The sequence below is a fragment of the Microcebus murinus genome, chromosome 21, assembly GCF_040939455.1.
Source record: "Microcebus murinus isolate Inina chromosome 21, M.murinus_Inina_mat1.0, whole genome shotgun sequence".
Lineage (NCBI taxonomy): Eukaryota > Metazoa > Chordata > Mammalia > Primates > Cheirogaleidae > Microcebus > Microcebus murinus.
The window spans coordinates 18,796,884-18,816,522 of NC_134124.1; positions in this window are offsets into that span (position 1 = coordinate 18,796,884).

Below are 19,639 nucleotides of genomic sequence, written 5' to 3' on the forward strand. Positions count from 1 at the left end.
CATCAGTTTAAGCATTTTATCATAAAATTTTAAAAATTTAAGCCAGCATCATCTGCTCAGCCAGGAGGTAAAGTGAAAATGGATGTTTATGCTGTGTTAGATTCAATTACTGGTTTACTGTGTGTGGTTTGAGCTATTATAAATCAATTCAAGTAATGCTAACTTTTCAATAGCTTTACAGTTGTAAAGCTAACTTTTCAATAGCTTTACAGTTGCTATTGTTGTTTTTGTTTTGTTTTGTTTTAATTCCATGGAGTATGCAGTAACTATCCTGGAGCAAATAATAACACCAACCTTTATTAGAAATACCAGCTGAAAATATTCTGTTCAGAGTTACCTTTGGGTGCCCAGATGTCAAAATAATATTGTGGCCTATATTGAACTTGGCTTAATCAATTGTTGAGAAAAAAATTATTGGATGCCAGAAATTCTAAGTAAGGGACTTCTTTTTATAGACTGGATATATGCTCATTCCTTGACAATAGCTTTGGCCAGCTAGAAGGGCTCATGTGTTAAATAAAAGCATTACTACCTCTATAGGAACCTTGTGAGTAGAGTTTTGGAGAGGCTATTCCATCAGAGAATCTTTCATATTGCAAGGGGCCAGGAAGTTGGGCAGCAGATCTCCCATACAACTGTCTCTGCACCTTGCCCTGTGCTGAGTCACCCAAGTTGCTGAGGGGGGACTATACGGCTTAGGGTTTGTGGGACCCTGTATGAAAGGAACATTTTTAGTCTCTAAGGGGTTTGGTCTTGACTCTGTTGCTATGGTCTCATTTTTTCAACCATTTTCTTTTCTTTCTCCCTCTTCTCCCCTGATCTGTTGTTCTCTTCCACTTCTAGTCCCTACTTCACCTTTCAACAACCTCTTCACCTTCAACACTTTCAACACTATTATAATCATCACATGCATTATCATACAGGGACCTGATTGGATCAACCAATTCTCCCTAAGGTAAAGATTTAAGAGATTCTTTCAGAGTAAGATTAGTAGTTACAAAGAGAATCAGAGGCTGCAAAGCTTATCCCCAAAGATTAAATAACTATCTTTCTGTTTGGGGTAAATGGTTCTTCTTAATTTCCCTCAAATCATGTCTAATTTGCATCCAGAAATGTAGGACTAATATCATATCAAAGAAGAAATTATAATTTCTAGCCTTTCAGCTGCACAAATTGTAAGCCCACTGCATACTCTTGCCCTGAATATCTTGTAGAAAGTATATATTGCTTTTATTACAGGAGAAGCATTCCTTGTTCCAAATGGCACACATTTCTCAAGCTAAAACCTGATACGAGGATGGGCTGAAATACTGAAAAAAGCTACGGTGTTTTCTAAGGGCATTAAACAAAAAAACTTTTATTGAGATATAATTCATATGCCATATAATGCATCCATTTAAAATGCACAATCCAATAGCATATCCATACAGTTTTAAAATCATCACCATAATCAATATTAGAACATTTTTCCATCACCCCATAAAAAAACCCTGTACTAATTCACAGTCATTTCCCATTTCACCATCCATGAAAATTAGCCCACGATGGAAGTTCTAAGGATGATCCCTCTACATGTCAAATTTGTCCACATATTTTAAAAGGCCAAGGACCTGAGAGGGCACTCTTGTGGGCATTCCAATAAAGGTAAATCTTTGCCTCCTATAGGCCTGGATTGAACCTGTATTTGGAACCATACATAGACACACTAAACTGCTGGGTTGGTTTCATCCAGTCCATTGAAGGCCTGAATAGAATAAAAAGCCCAAGTAAAAAAGAATTCCGTCTCTGCTGTCTGACTGCATGAGCTGGAACACTGGTCGTTTCCATCCTTCAGACTTGCACTGAAACATCAGCTTTTCTTGGATCTCAAGCCTGCTGGCTTCCGGACTAGATTTTATACTATCAGCTCTCCTAGTTCTTAAGCCTTTGGACTTGACTTAGAACCATACATTGGCTCTCCTTGGTCTCTAGCTCCATGGCTGCAGATCTTGGGACTTCTCAGCTTCCATAATCATGTGATTCAGTTTTTTATAATCTGTTTATTTATACACACACACACACACTCACACACGCTACTGGTTCTGTTTCTCTGGAGAACCCTGACTAATATAGTTTCTTTGCCCAGAAGTCAAGCAATTGGCAAAATCAATGCAAGTGTAGAGTCACTCAGTGTGGCTACTCATGGCCATGGAGCAGCTCAGCGTCAAAGCTCAGCCCAGAAACCAGGTGACTCTGGTTCCCAGTTCAAGGCTCTTTCAATCATCACACTGCCTCCTTTACGATAAGCTTTCAAAAGTCCAGAAAATGCCTTCTAGCCCAAATTCTTCCCCAGCATGCTGAGCAATGCCTGATAGTCATGTCCCAAAAGACCTCACCTTTGTTTAGAAATGTAGAAAGGGGGCAAAAAATGCACAACAGAGTACGAGATACACTCTCCAAGGAAAAGTGAGAGGTTTATGTTCCAAGAAGGATAAAAGGAACAACTGGAGAGATCCTAGGAGCCGCAGACTCATTTCTGACTCCCCATACTGACAAAGGCCTGTCCCCGAGGAAGATGGGGGATGAATCGCTTCCCAGCACTAATTGCTCTGGGCTTCAGTGACAGTCTTCAGTGCTTTGGTGACTTCCGCTAGGTAGAAAAACAACCCTTACTGGTCTTTCTTGCTAAAAATTGCTGATTAGGCTCTCAGATTCTGCAGTCTGAAACCAACATAGCATAGCTGAAAAGTAATGGGCATAGTGAAAGTCTAGGTCTGAGGGCACTGTTGTGGGACAAATAGGAACCTACTAAGAACCTAGCAGAATAAGACAAAGGTGGCTTTTATGTTGGAATAACAGCAAACTCTATGGTTACTTTTGCATTAAAAAAGAAAGAATGCTTTGTCCACATTCCTGGAAAATATCTTGCCTGAGGCAGAAGGGTATAGTAGAAAGGCATGATCTTGCGGGTATTCAAACAAACGTATGTTTCAAACACCATGGCTTTGGGAAAATCATTCCATCTTTCTCTTCATGATTTACATGAGGCATAATGGAGCCATTTTGAAGACTAGCTAGCAAAATGTATAGAAAGTTGCATAACAATGCCTGGAACATAGCAAGGGTTATTGTGACTATTTTTGAGCCCTCTTGTCCCCACAATCTATCCGTATATTCTTTTCCTTCCCTTCTATTCCTGAAGGATTGAAAATTTAGTTTATGTCAATAGCATAGTGATTAAAGGGGTTTAATGACATTAGATATTAGATGGAGGCAATGAAAGAAATAAATATTTATCCCACAGCAGAATTCTGTCTGTAAGTCAACCACTACAGCTGCTATTTAGAGAAACATGACAACTCCTGAAATCACTATATCAGAGAATGCCTCTTTAGTTGATCTGTAAACAGTACTCCAAAGAAGTATGGTTTATATGCTTGCTCCAGAAGTCAGCTCTAGTGCAAGTGCAGGAGACTTCATGATGGGCCCCCATAATGACAAAATCTCAGGCATATCTATACTGGTCAGGAGTTATAGGCACTCTCTAGGTAAGTCATTTAACTTGCAGGCCTCAGTTTCTCTGCCAGTAAAATGTGTTAAATTATCTCTTTCTCCAAAGAAGTGGTGATGTGTAGTTCTCTGTCAAGTTTAGAATACTGGATGTCAAGGGCTAGGAGGGGGAATATGATTTTCAAGCTGTAATATATGGAGAAATAAGGAAAATAAAAAGATATTTGGGATGAAGTCAGTATCAAGGAAAATAAAAACTGCTACCATAGAAAGCCTACAGAAATTCTTCAATGCTGAAACAGTATTCGATGGGCTAATAAAGCCTTTCTTATATTTAAAAAATGAATTGCCATGGACACTAAACAAACTGTCACAAAAAACTCTCTCTTTCCAATTTATCTCAAAGAGTTATTCTGCAATTTAAATGAGATAATCGGTGCGATGACAATTTGAATGTCAGCAGTATATTATTACAACTTTATGAGAACATTTTTCTATTTATAACAGAAAAAGAAATGTCCTCATCATTTAAATGAAAAACCAGATTTCATAGCTATTTGGTACATTCAGAATTTAAGTTAACATAAAAGCAAACAGATCAATTGTTATATGGCTACTGGTCAGCAAATCTGATAATAGAGAGAGAACATAATGTTTATAGATAAAAGTTACATGTTGGAGATCGGGCTGTGCCACTTAGCAACAATATGACCTTAGACAAGTAGTATAACCTCACTCACCATCTTAAAAAAAAAAAAAGAGGGATAATTATTCCTGTCTTGGTAATTTGATCTTGTTAGGATCAAATTATAGATTGCAATGTGAAAGCACTTTGTAAATGGAAATGTGCTATGCAAATGGGTAGAACTTAAAAATTAACCCTTTCTAGAGCTCACCATCTTCAAAGCCCCCAGAAAGTCTTTGTCCTGGCATTGAATTGTTGTGATAAATCTGCTCCATGTCCACCCCAAACACACACACACACACACACACACACACACACACACACACACACATACACACACACGCGCGCGCGCATCTCAATCCATCTATAAAGTCAGATTAGTCTTCAGAGAACAAGTGAATTAAGTGCATGGGTTGACCGGACTTAACCCATGTGATCCATTGCTGTGGAGTACACACAAAAACATTTGTCATTCTCCTAATAATTAATAAGCCCCTGTGAGCAGACCTTGGATGGGGTATGTGCCCCCAGATGGTAGCAGTTTTACTGGATGACTTTACCCCCTGAGGCTACAACTGCACTGACAGCAACTAAAGTAGTATTAAGGCAATTTCAGAAGAATTGCTTCCTTCTCTATTATCTTTTTTATTCCTTATTATTAAGAACAGGTTCTCCTCAGCCTACACTGCAGTAGGAGGAAGACAAGTGACATACAAAGGCTTACAGCCAAGTGTTTGATTGTGATGCTGATGCAGAATGTGTCTCCTCAGAGCTGCCATGAACAAATTGCCCACTCCCTCACCCTTCCAGAATATGGGCATTTTGCAGTAAAAATCAAGTTGCCATCTTGATTCATTTCATGATCTGTCTTACAGCAACATTTAAGGCTATGTGTCTCAATAAATGCCCCAAATATATCAATAATAAAAAATATGGTATAATTTGCAAATTTAATTATATTTTACTTCTTTTAATTGGCTGTGATAATATGGGCAAATTTAGAACCAGGCAGAATATATAGGGACATGGTTTTTCATGAGATTAGGGCTTAATTTTGTTTTTATTCCATATTTTTTAAGTTTTACAATTAATGCATGCGAGTATATAAACTCATAAAAAAGCAAAAGGAAAAAGACAAAGTTCCCCTACTTCACTACTGTTTAAGATGCAAAAAGGGGTTTCCTTTTTTTGTGAGAAGCAGTGACAAACTTATATAAGATATGACAATTGAAGTTAGAAGCAAAAATAAAACACAGTTGCAATTAGAACCTGACAAGGAAAGAACAATCCTCAGCAGAATAGGTCAATTTTAGTAAGAGTGTGCACTCTGACCAAGTAGTACAAAGGGAGCTTTCAATCAAATTATTAATTAGATTTTTTTCAAATAACCAATAATAGGTAAAGAAGAAAGGTGCAAAAAAATATAACAGAATAGAGTTAAAGAAAGGTCTGTTATTTTTTTTGTCAGGCATCTACAGAAAATGCCTGGGCAAAACTAAATTATGATACTTACTAGATGTATCTAATTTACTAAATCTATCTAATTTTTATTGACTCATTATTAAAGTTCATTTCATTTAGGCATTTAGACATACATATTTTATTTTTGGTTTAATGTTAGAAATGTGGTCCTTCCTTGTGATATCCTAGTGTTCAATGAGACACAGAAAGTATGTTTTTTCTTAATATTTTTCTTTTCTTTTAAGGGTTGGGTGGGCAGGGGATATCAATCAGCTTTTCAAACCTAGTCTCAGAATTCATGTTCAAGGTGAAAGTTCTATTTGTTTATCAACCTTTATAAAGTGATTGAGCTGTTATAAATCAATTTCTTGCCCTACATGGGACAGATCAGATAGCAGATTTTTTACTTGGTTTACATGTCATGTCCAGGCATCTGTTTCCTGGTCTTTATTTATACTCTGAAATGAGTATGATGGTTAGTAGAAGCTCCTTACTTCTATCTGTACCCACTCAACTTAGTCTTCGTGGAAAAATTTCAGCACCTCGGACAGCACCACAGGCACTTGACATTACTATTCCTACAAAACAGGAAGGGGGATTCACATTCTCAAGGAGCTTTGTGCTGTGCTGTTTCTGAGACTGTAGTAGTCCATAAAAACACAATAAATAAATAGTCAATCAACCTATTATTATAATTCTATAAAATAACATGGAGCACAGAGGAACAGATAATAATCTAGTTACTGGGTTTTTAGGCAAGTTATTTCCTCTCCCTTACCAGCAATTTCCCATTTTAAGATAAGAAAATTAGATTACATAGTGATTTCCAGGTTGCTATATTCTCAATCCAATGAAATTTTGAAAAATAAATTTATGTGAACAAGATAGGCTGTGTAGCCCTTTATTGTGCCAAGGAAATTAAAAATAACTTCTGTCATCATTATTTCCTTTAAAAAAATTTAACACCAAAAAGAACATAATAGCAGAATAAACAATAACTCTTCCTAAAATAGGACACTACATTTATTTTTTTATTCAAAAAACATGTATGGAATGATTGTTGCGTGCTGTGCTGTACCTGGTGGTAGAAATATTGTGGTATGGAACCAGACAAGTTTCAGTGAGATTTGGAAGTGGCAACTTTGGCAATCTATACATTGTACAGATATATTTATTCATTAGTTGTACCATAGTGAAAACATCATGCACCAATACTCATTCTTTAACCAGAATCTGCTAACCACTGCTCCACAGTACTTCTAGTTCCAAGATCTTACAGTAAATAAGGTCCAGAAACTCTGGCATAAATATTAAGTGTAAATGGGGAAGTATCAGTGTTGATGAGAATAATTTAAACCCACTGAGAGAATCTAAAAGGAGGTGGAAAGCATTTTATTTTGAGTTTAGTTTGGTGAGAAAGGAAGTGGTTAAAAATTGCTTGGAATTCATTTTTTTCCTATTCATTGGCCAAAACATTCAAGATATTATTGGTTATCAACATCATAACTAACATATTGCATTCTCTGGTAACCCCAAATGGGGGATGACATCCTAACTTTCACAGGATATGGATAGAAAGAAATGACATATAGTTTCTAGGACATATTAACAAAACAATTCTTTTAATTTGGGTGGTTGCTTTGCCTTGGAAGATGTAATTATAAAGCTACTTAACCTAACATGTCCGGGTTTGCTCCAGGTCTGAAAAAGATTAGTAAGTGTGCTGATGGCAATCATTGTCTGACTCAAGTTGTCATTTGTTTGACCACATGATGAAGGCCCTGATAATTTCTTTTTTATTTTGTTTCCATGATAATTATTTATAATAAAGAAAAATGAGCAAATAATCTTCCACAACTTTCATAATAGTATTCCCTTAGAAATGAGATAGGCAAGATAAAGTTGTTGTCTTTGGCCCTAAAGTTTCTGCTGAATCAGATCTAATGTTCAGGATAAATGGATTGGAAAGAAATTCGAATGAGAACAACTAGACACTATACTCAGGCCTCCTAGGCTGGCAGGGATTGGGGGGGGATGTAAGTGGACTTATAAAATAAGTAAGTATAGATGGGGCACAAATTATGTCAGCATTGAGTCATGAGGTGAATAAAAGACACTTAGTTGTCATGGAGAAGGGGGTGAGGAGAGAGGGAGAGGGAGAGAGGGAGGGAGGGGAGAGAGAGAGAGACAGACAGACAGACAGACAGAGAGAGAGACAGAGAGACAGAAAGAGAGAAACACAGGGAACCTGGAGACCTTTATTCTAGTTTTGGTTCTGTTCCTAATTCACAACATGACACTGGGAAAATCATCTGCCTTCTTTCTACTTTAGATATCTTTTGACTGTATGTGCTGGGTGAGTTAAGCAATCCTGTTCCATGGGATACACTTATATGCACTCAGGAGGCCATACAGTAAGTTTTTAAAAGTAAAGATACTGTGGTCAAACAGATGAAGGTTCAAACCATGACTCACCAGCCATAACACTCCTCGGCTCCATAGATCCACTATGTTATTTAACCTCTCTGCCTAATTCTCTTAATTAGTGAAATGTGAACCACAATAATATCAACATTCTTGTGAGAATTAAATGAAGTATGCACATAAAGCTCTTAGCTCAATGCCAGACACACAGTCTACCATTGTTACTCATGGCCATTGCCAACTGAACTTTTCAGCTCATGTCCTCACCATTAAGCAGCTGCAGCAAAGATTAAGTCTCTCCAGAATTCTTATCATCTGACTACACAAAATAACAAATCCAGCAACCTGATTGAAGGGGGGGACTCTTAGTATTATTATCAGATTTAAGGAATATTGCCAGCACATTTTCCCTGTACATGTTGTTGCATGCATTAAAATGAAAAAAAATATATATATATATATACACACACACACACACACACACACACACATACATACACACACTAAAAGCATCTACAAGCCATAAATCATGCTGAGACTGCCACCTTATTCCTGCCCCCTGTGCTCCTTGGCTTCAGTAATTTGATTAAAACAGAAAAGATGTTAAATGCCACATGGCTAGGGAAGACAGACAAAGACAACTTCTGTTTCTCTTAAGGAGAAATCCTTTCTGGAAAAAATATCAGTCTGTTCTAATATTATTTCTTTGGAAAGATCAGTTTGTTTTCACTATATTATTACATAAAATTTTTCCAAAGTCAAACAAATTCAATCTTATAAACACTTATTATGTGCCCATCATAATTCAGGCACAGTATTTAGGGTATGCAACGAAGGGGAATTATAAGATGAATAAGATATTTTTCTTTGCTCTCCCTTTCCCTTACCACCCTCTGACTGCACATACACACTCTTCCATTAGGGAACTGAAAAACAATAAAAACACAGTGGTTTTCTATCTTGTATCCTTCCATCAGAAGTATCAGCTTCACCTGGGAATATGTTATAAATGCAAACTCTCAGGCCTCCCGGGTGATCTCTAAAATCAGAAACTCTGGGGGTGGTGCCCAGGAACCATTGTTTTAACAAGCTCTCCAGGGGATTTGATGAATCCTCAAGTTTGAGAAAACTTATCTAGCAGAACTTTTTTTCGAGTGTCTCTTGAGAGAGAGGCAAGTCACACACAGATAACCTCAGTCTCTGTGATGGAATTAGCACGTGAGCTTGGGAAAATTAATTGATATCCTAGGTCTCGGTATTTCAACTATAAAATGGGAACAACATATCTATTTTTGAAGGATGATCTGAAATCTACTTGTGGCTGTGAGAATGTGCCTAGCTGACCTCCTGCTAAAGGGAGTGTAATTTAGGGTCCCAGCTGATGCACTTTGAAATCCATCCACAGATTTGCACCAATACCATGCCTCTTTCTCAGGCTGCCAGTCAATGACTAGGTTCATAGAAGATACAAAGACAGACCCATCCTGGGACATATAGACAACTCTGGCAGTCTTGAGACCATATGACAGCTTTGCTGAACCATGCGTAGACTGCACAGCAGTTTAGAATGATTCCATCCAACTTCTCTCTCCTTCAATTAAGGCTCATTGCACTGCGACTCTCTCAGCCTTCCTGATTTCCTTCCACAGACATTTTCTCTAATGAAATCTTTGCACATTTAATCCTATCTTGATGCCTGCATCACAGACCCAGATTAACCCACTTGTGTTAGCCAAGTTATCCATTTAAGAGAATTCTATTTAAAAGGCATATCCTCTGCCTTGGAAAAATGGGCTGATAACCCCATTTTATAGTTGCCAGTCATGAATCATCAATTCCACTTCATTAGATTTCTTAGAAAAGGATTAAGACACGGGAGGAGCCATGTACACTTTTCAATCTTGGACCCCTATTTTAAGAATCAAATTTCTGCTTCATTTAGAGCCTTCATTATTGTCACTGTTCCTGAAAATTCTGCTTCTGGTATATACAGACTCCTCGGAGGGCTGTGACCTGATCTTTCCTGCAACACTTTCTATCTCTGACCTGAACCACGGAACCTGCTAAGATATTTCCTGAGTGATGCTCACTCATCATCTGCCTGGATATGTGAACTGTCCTTTTTTTTTTTTTTTTTTTTGAGACAGAGTCTCGCTTTGTTGCCCAGGCTAGAGTGAGTGCCGTGGCGTCAGCCTGGCTCACAGCAACCTCAAACTCCTGGGCTCAAGCGATCCTTCTGTCTCAGCCTCCCAAGTAGCTGGGACTACAGGCATGAGCCACCATGCCCGGCTAATTTTTTTCTATATATATATCAGTTGGCCAATTAATTTCTTTCTATTTATAGTAGAGACAGGGTCTCACTCTTGCTCAGGCTGGTTTCAAACTCCCGACCTCGAGCAATCTGCCCGCCTCGGCCTCCCAGAGAGCTAGGATTACAGGCGTGAGCCACCGCGCCCGGCCTGAACTGTCCTTTTATCTAAAATTTTCTCTGACTGTGGTCTATTTAACTGTGAAATTACTTGCTTCTTTGTTCGATCCTGAAATGTAATAGTTAAACATATAAGCCCTGGAGTTATACATACCTGAATTTGAATTTCAGTTCATTTCCCCAGTAGCTGGATACAACATGTAACTAACAACCTCTCTGAGCCTCAGTTTATCACCTGGCTTCTAGAGTTATGAGGAGTATTCAAGGAGAAACCATCATTAAGGGACTAGCACAGAAGCTGACATGTAGTAAATGTTCAACACACAATAAAGGCTACTACTATTATTATCATTACTGCTTGGTAGGCCAAATAGTGATGCATATTTTGAACACCATACTTTGTCTGGAAGGAAGATTAATTCCTCAAGTTCTCAGCCTGCTTTGAGGGAATGAATGATCAATACAGTTCTGGCTACTCCTTCTCTCTGCTGCTCCATTTTGCTACAAGCCAGGCCCTACAACAGGATGCTCTCATATTTCACAGCGAGCTGCACAAAATAAACCTCATCAAATTAAGAATGTGAAAGGTCTTTGAATAATACCAACTGAAGTCTCCTGAGAGCAGAGGTTGTGTCTTAATTCATCTGGTTCCTTCTGTGCTCAGCACAGTACCTGGCACTGGCACAGTACAGTCAAGACATGATGAATGAAGAAGCGCTTTGGTAAATATTCAGAAGGAGACAATGCTTCTTCCACTCTTGATGTGTCCTTCCAGGTGGAGAGAATTTTAATATGCATTATACTCCCAGATATTTTCTGCTCATCTACTGCCTGCACCAAGAGAAAGTGGAGTGATCTACCTGAGTCATAATTCGGGAAAAGAGAAATTATTTACGCCTTCTCAACTTTTCCCTTTTTTTTTTTTTTCTCTTGGCTGTGTACTGCCCACAGGAAGCAGGTATTCTCTGCTCTTAAATCCCATGGGTCTAACTATGGAGTTCTGTTAGAAAGTTCATTGAGCTCTTAAGCAAGATATATTCTACATTCTTAGCAATTGTGACATTTTGACCTCCATCTGCCTTATACTTTGTCTTAATTCTCAGTTTTGTTTAGAATGAAGGCACGGAACAGGTTCTTATTTTTTAGCTTCCTTTGAAGACCCCAAAGGCAAGATGTGTCTAAAGCCTAAAAATGGGTTTACCACTTGACCCAGATGTTCTGAGTCCAGGAATCTATATAAGATTTCATAAACAGGTGTCCCTCGCTATTAAAAATGTAAATATCTAAAATATCTAAAAAGACTATATCATCCCCATGTGATGAAATGAGATCCTGCCAAATCATTTTTTTCAAAGATGATTTAATGGCATTGGGAAATTCTCATGGAACAATATGTTAAAGAAGGCACAACTTAAATAAATATAACACGCATACACTCTCTTAAGTAAAAAAGACATCTTAGATGTATGTGTTAACCTTCTGGGAACAAATAAACTTTGTTTTTCTTTTCCAATAGAGAAATCCTGGAGAGAATGATTACTGTGGCCATTTAGACTGTATCTCATTCCGAAAGTGATAGGCAAATGGCACTAGATTGGGGGAAAGGTGTAATAAGGGTTGATTGATCTCATAGTTCTGCCTCCTACCTGCTATTCTTGCTGTTTCCTTTCTTCTGCTTCAGCTTCCACACCTATAAAAAGAAGGATTTGGAATCCATGATCTCTGAGATCCCTTCTCATTCCAACATGTTAGGATTCCATGATCTCTTTCTTATGAACTTTATGCTGAGTCATTCCAGTTAATTAAGCTAGAAGGCTGACAGTTCTTCAGTAAATTAGAGCTCCGTGAAGTTATCTAGTTAAGGCACTGTAACACTGAAATAGATTCCATGGTGCAGTAATTATTAAATTCTAAACATTTATCAAGTTGCCAGGATGATATAGAGAAATCATATGTACCTCTATACTTTCCATTTCCTTTTTCTGTTGCCCAGCTTTTATTAGCGTTCATCTGGAAATAGAGGAAAGAAAATATGTTGATCTTTTTTATAAAATACATTATGTTTTAAAACCCTCAATGATTATGTTAAAAAATAAATAAATAAAACCTCGAATATTTTCCCTGCAGATGCAGACACTTAAAAATCCATGGGAAAAAAAACATACATAAAGAAAGAAAATTGGTATCATTTTGTATTTGTTTTTAAACGGGGAGAAAATAATTATTCCCATTCAGTTGCTTGTTGAAATGCCATCATTCCTAATTTTTTATTGTTTCTTCTGACATAACTCAGCAAATGATTTCGTCCTATTTTGTTCTCTCTGCCTGGTATTTTCATAAGCTCTAGTGCTTCAGAAAGAGTAATGACTCACCTCAGGTTTGGTGCCTGCTAGATCCTTCCTCCCTGAGATGGGATATTATTCTATGATAATCTTAGCCCATACCTTCAAGATAAAAAGAGGGACTTTTATAAAGCAAAAACAACCATAACTCTCTACTTTTCCAGAAGTGAGGGCTCATATCTCATCATGTTCTAATTACCAGTAAGTTAGATGTCAAGAGCAATTACAGTCTTGAAGGTCAAAGCTTGCTTAATTAAAAAATTAGAAGGGCCTCTCCTTGTTCAACTAGTTTAAAAGCATCAAGAGACCTCTAACATCGACCTAGGGAGTCAAAGGAAATGAAGTCATAGACTAACAGGCTAACAGTATTGGAATCTGGACTCATGTTTTCTCCTGCTAGGCTGCACTGGCCTCCACAAAAGCCCATGATTTGATACATAAATTGAATGTATGACATTATGACCCAAGGCAGCAACAGCTAATGTTCTGAAAGTGCTTTTTAACTAGCAGAGAATTTCAGCATTTGTTAGGTTTAAGCAGGTGGGAAGCAAAAGTTACAAAATATTAGAACTTCTCTGGATATTTTTTTCCCCACAATATTTTCATTATTTCAGGTGTGGTCCCAGAAGCATATGACTTAGAATTGTCTTGGGAACTTGATACAATGAATATTCAAGGGCCCTAATCCCAACCCAAATCAATTAATCAGAATCTCTGAGAACAGGCCTCTGGGATCTGCTTTTTTAAAGTTCCCTAGATGATTCTGATGTTCACTAAAGTTCGAGGAACTATACATCTAGTCCATGTGAACCTAAGATTGAGAGAGATGAAGCACCTCTGATAACTACTTTTGGGGTCAAAATTACAGCCTATGCCTTCTTCCTTCATGTTTAGATCCTTTTTGACCAACCAATCTGACTACCTTCGAAAACCCACGCAACAAGGTTTTCCCACTTCCAGGTTAATAGGTATGCTTTGAGGAGCACCCTTGCCCCCCAAAATTCGTCATACTGCTTGTCACAATGACTGACAATATTCTGATATTCAATGTGTATGCTTTTAGGTTTAAATGGTATTAGCCATCTTCTTATCATCCTGACAGCCATATCTCCTAACACATTCTTATTTCTGTACTGTCTTCTTGTAATTATATTTATATTATTAACATGTGCTCCATTTTGAATTTTAGCAATTTGAGATATTCCTGAATTGAGAGGTTCATTTTCTAGAAATCCCTACAACTGTACTCCTTTTGAAACTGCAACCCCTATTGACTATCTAACACAAGCACCAAGATGTAGTTTATCTCATAATATAAACCCACGCAACATGGAACTGAAGAAAGAACACAGACTTAAGAGTTAGAGATTTTATTTCAAATCCTTTCTCAGCCACTGACTAATTTCAGGCAGGTCAGTTTTCGTTTTGAGCCCCTATTTTCTAATTCTAGAAGTAGAGAGCAGTTCTTAAAAATAGGTTATTTTTCAGTTTTGACATTCTATAAGAAAAAGCAGGGAAATGAAGACCCTATGCTGTCATTAACTTACATTGTTCTTGAGAAGTGTGAAAAATCAGGAGATGCAAGTATCTCTAATTATATCAAGCCACCAAAGAAACAACTGTCAATGTATTCTATTATTTGGCTGGTAAGGAGCTGTTGAGTACCCTGCGGTTAGAAGGGAAGAAATGAATGAGCTCCTACAGGGGGTGTTAATGAGGTTCCTGCATCTGTGTGGGAGGGCAGGGGAGACTTTAGGGAGAAAATATCTCCAGAGGGTTGAGTTCACCCTATGCTCTTTCTGCAAAGACTGAGGAAGCTAGGGAGGAGCAGGCTCTTCAAAAAAGCAGTTTAGAAAGTTAGTGTTGTTGTGCAAGAGGTTTAATTCAGAACATTGTGTAACTAAACAATTTCAGCTAATTAAAGCATTCTCAAGTGACTCAAGGAGAAATGTATGTGTAAATTTAATTTTTCTTCAATAATTCCATGTTAAAAACAGAAACAAAACAACCAAATGCATGCGGAAAAAAAAACAAAAAACCTGATAGAATAATTCTCTGGGCACCTAGTTACCAACACGTCCTCCTGAGGTGTCAAGGATATGTGTGGCCCTACAGACAGCTGAGCTGGATTTGAATTTCACCTGACACATCTTGGCAATATCTTGGTATGAGTCACTTTAATATATCTAAGTCTTCCTTTCTTTCTCTTAGGCTGGGGTAAGGAATGTCTTTCCTACCTCTCTCAAGCGGTGGACAAGTAACAAAGGTCAATAAAAGATGTATGATGAAGTTATACTAAACTTATGATTACTCAAGTGCAAGGTAGAGCCTGAGAAACCGACTATAGAAATAGTGGGGGGAATGGTCAAGAAAATGCAAGTCAAAAACACAACTGTTACAGTAGTAACATCAAAGATCCCTGATGGCAGATCGCTGTAACAGATATGTATGTATGGTGAGAAATAGAGATCAAGTTTGTTTCTTGTTTCTCAATCAAGTGGTTAAAATTGTTCCAGCAACATTTATTGAAATTACCATCCCTCCCTCACCATTTTGCACAGTAAGTCAAGTGGCTATAAAAACGACAGCTTTATTGATTTCTAATTTTTGTGCCTTTTACTGTTTTTTCTTACCTTAATTCACAAGCTGGACTATCAGCTAAAACATTAAGTAGAAGTGATGATATTGGGAATGATTGCATTGCTCCCAATGTAAAAAAAAAATCGACATTTCACCATTAAGAATGACATGTTATAGGTTTTGCAGATACCATTTACCAGATCAAGAATATCACTTTCTGTTTCTAGTTTTTTATGCATTTTTATGATTGGATACTAAATTTTATCAAATAATTTCTCCTGATTTATTGATATGATCATATGATTTTATTCTCTAAGATATTTTTAATGTGTTGAATTTCACTGACTACTTTTTAAGGGTAAATAATCTGGCATTACTGAAATAAAGCCAACTTAGTCATTATTGTATTTTTCTGCATATTGCTAATACTATTTAAGATTTGCTAATAGTATTTAAGATTTTTGTATCGATTGGGGCTTTGAGCATTTGATGTAATTTAATATTAGAATATAATGTACACTAAATATATCACAGGACTGTTACGTCGCAAAAACCTAAAGGCAATCTAAAATATCCATCACAAGGGTAAGGATTACAAAAATGATAAATTTACACATGAAATTCTAAAGCAGTCATTACATCTACATTTTTAAGTGAAATTGATCTATAATTTTTATTCCTCATAAAATCCTTGCTAACCTAACGTGTTGTGTTGGTGAATATACCCTTTTATGTATTCATTGAAAGTATTTATATAAGATTTTTTTTTTTTTTCTGAAATGTTTGGAAGAATTCTCCACTAAAGCCATTTAGAGGTTTGGAGTTCACTCAGTAGAAAAGTTTATAATTACAGATTTAATTACTTACATAAGTATAGAATTATTCATTGTCCTTATTCTTTCTTTAGGGTCAATTTTGGAAATTTGTTTATTTCTTTAAATTTATCAGGATAAAATCATTAATAGTAACTTTTATTATTCTTTTAATATTTAAAGGATTGAAAGTGAGGTTATATTTTTACCGTTTTTATTAGTTATTCGTGTCTTACCTCTTTTTCTTGATCAGGCTCCTCAGTGGTTTATCAACATAAGTAGTGTTTCAAAGAAACAATGTCTTTATTTTCTGTATTGAATATTTATAATCTCTTTTATTAATGTCAGCTGTTATCCTCTTTCTTCTCTGAGTTTATTTTGCTATTCTTTTTTTCTAATTTTATTTGATGAATGCTTTATTAATTTTCAGGCTTTTTTATTTTCTACTATGTACATTTATAACTTCCCTCCAATCACTCGTTTAGCAGCATACCACAATTTTGATGTGTGATATTTTCTTATTATTTAATTACTATATATTTCAATATTCATTATGATCTTTTCTTTAACCAATAGGTTATTCAGAAGTATATTTATTAACATCCAAAGTATGTTTGGTTATGAGAATAATAGCAATGGGACCACAGAAAATACTCCATGTAATTTTAGACATTTGAACTGTATTCAAACTTGATTTATGAGTCAATAAATAATTTTTATAAATATTCTGTATATACTTGAAAATAATATGTATCCTGTAGTTATCGGACTTAACTTTCTATTTAGGTCTACTAGGTCAACTTATTTAAATACATTGTTTAAAGTTTCTAGAAAATTAGAATTTCTAGAAAATTATAAGTTTAAAATGATTATGTCTTCCTGATGAATTAGAACATTTAGCATCTGAAAATTTCTTCTTTATCTCTAGTAAAGTATTTGCCTTCAGGTCCACTACCACTACTTCTGTTAATGTAATAACCACACCAACACTCCTTTGGTGAGTGTGTGCTTATAATATCTTTTCTTATCCTTTTATTTTCAACCTTTCTATACCTTTATATATAGAATGTGACTCTTCAGTTTTTGAAGAATCCTAAATGAGTTTGTGTTCTTTTTTGTAACTTATCCTAATAATTTTTCTTCTACCTAGAATATTTAGTTCCATTAAATGTAACGTAATTATGTATTTCTATGTATTTTATACTCCCTGGCTTGCCCTGTGTTTATTTTACTCTCTTTTAAGTATCTTGTTTTGTATTTATTTAAAAAATTATATTTAGTTTTTCCTCTGTTAGCTTGAAATATATATACTAATTTTCTATTTTTTATGGTTATCTCAGAAATTACCCGATTTTTATTCTCTTGTTCAATGTATAGGCTGTAGCACACCTTAACTCCATTGACCTCCTTCACTGCTTATATGTTACTGTTGTAAGATATTTTGTTTCTATGTATTTTTATACCCATGAGATAATGCAATAGTTTATGCAGTCAGTATCTATATAGATTTACCCACAGGCCCACAACCTCTTACCCCAAATCCCTGGGTTTCAGAATTTCAATTATTTTGTAATTTGAAAAGTAAAATTGCTACATAAACCTTGTATTACTTATCACTTCCAGTGGGATCTAGAAAACACTTCATAATCATGCACATTAGTATCTGTGCAGAGAAATGTATGACTATTCATTTTAAGTGGAAAAAATAAAGTCTCAAGTCAGTTTAGGTAAGGTTTACCGCCTAGTCGGTTCAGATCAGGTCTTGCTAGTTTTGGAGAGATTTGCTATTATAGATCACAGACTGAGAACAGACCTTATATAGTGACTAGTTTCCAGAAGGGTCTCAACAAATGCCATTACTGACCTGATGTATCTGCAAGGGAATTTTTAAGTAATGTTTTCTTTCTATCCAAATGGAGGGATCTTGGGGTACTGTGACATTCACATTGCAAATCCACCTGTCTAGCTGACATTCTTGCAGCCAATATGTTTATGCTGGAAAAATTGCAACAATGAGATTGTGGGGTTTGGTTAACATCACACTAGCTCAGAGCAGACATCTGAACTCAGAATCTCAGATTTTGTGTGTTCTTACTTTAAAAACATCCTGACTCCTAGAGTGGGAACAAAATATAGCAACTGGAAGAAAATAAGTGATTTAAATCAGACAGTGAAGGGCAAATGGCAGTCAAGGGACAAGAAAAAAAAAATGCTTCCGCATTGATGAATGATGTGGATGAAGATCTTGAAAGACTATTTGAAGTGGGGGAGAAAATCAGTGTCTACTTTTCCAGAATGGAGATATAAATAATCTGTTTCACCTGGAAGGCTGAATAGCCTCATAGATTTTATGTAGAAATAAATTATTTTCAACATGGACCCAACATTTATTATACTAATTATACCATTATTCACATCCCTCTCCTAGAATGATCCAACATGTATGCATTTTAAAATATGGATTTACAGAACTTTGTCTCATAAATCTCTATGAAAAAATCCTTCAGGTGTTATAACACAAAAAGCCTTGCTCTCTTAGTAGTTTCAAGTTTCCAGGCACTAAGGGGAAATGGACTGAGGAGTTAAGTATCTATGCACACAATGTCAAACAATACTAGAAGGTGGAAGGGAATACAGTCTTTAAGACAATCTCAAAGAGGCCTAAACAAATTTTTCCTGCCTTACTTAGAAGTCATTAACGATGTGTGAATTACTTAAGCTACTTACAGCTGTTGGAAGCAGAGAGATTAAAATTTTAAAAAAATAGTTTTGAAGCAGAAACATCAAAGGTTAAAAATCACCCAGTGCTTTGACTGATATGGGGAAATGACTGCTTCCATATGTTGTTGGTAAGAGAATGGATGCCTATGATCTTTCAGGAAATTAATCTGGCAATATCAGTATAATAAAAATAAAATTTGACAAAGCAATACCACTTTTGGGAAATCTATCCTATGAAAACAAAAGCACCCATGCATGAGGACCTGTGTACATAGTTTTTATTCTTTCTATATTTATTGAGTACCTACTCTGCCAATTACAAAAGGCAGATGAGGGCCCTATACTTATGACACATTGTAAAGGAAAGAGATGAATAATAAATATGTAAGGAAAAATATCAGGCAGAGATAAACGTTATGTAGTGACTCTAAATGGCCAATGTGATAACTTGTAACTTTCGAATGGGTAATCAAGCCAGGGCTCCTCTGAACAGCAGGTAGCATTTAACCTGAGAATCGACCAGATAGAATCCATCCTTGAAAAAACATCACAGTGACATTTATACTTACAAAAGCCGACTAACAACCTGGATTTCAGCAACAATGGAATCATTAAATTAATTATGTTATGCTGATGTTATGGAATATGACACAGATATTAAAATAATGCCCAATTGGCTTTTCAAACTTAAATATAC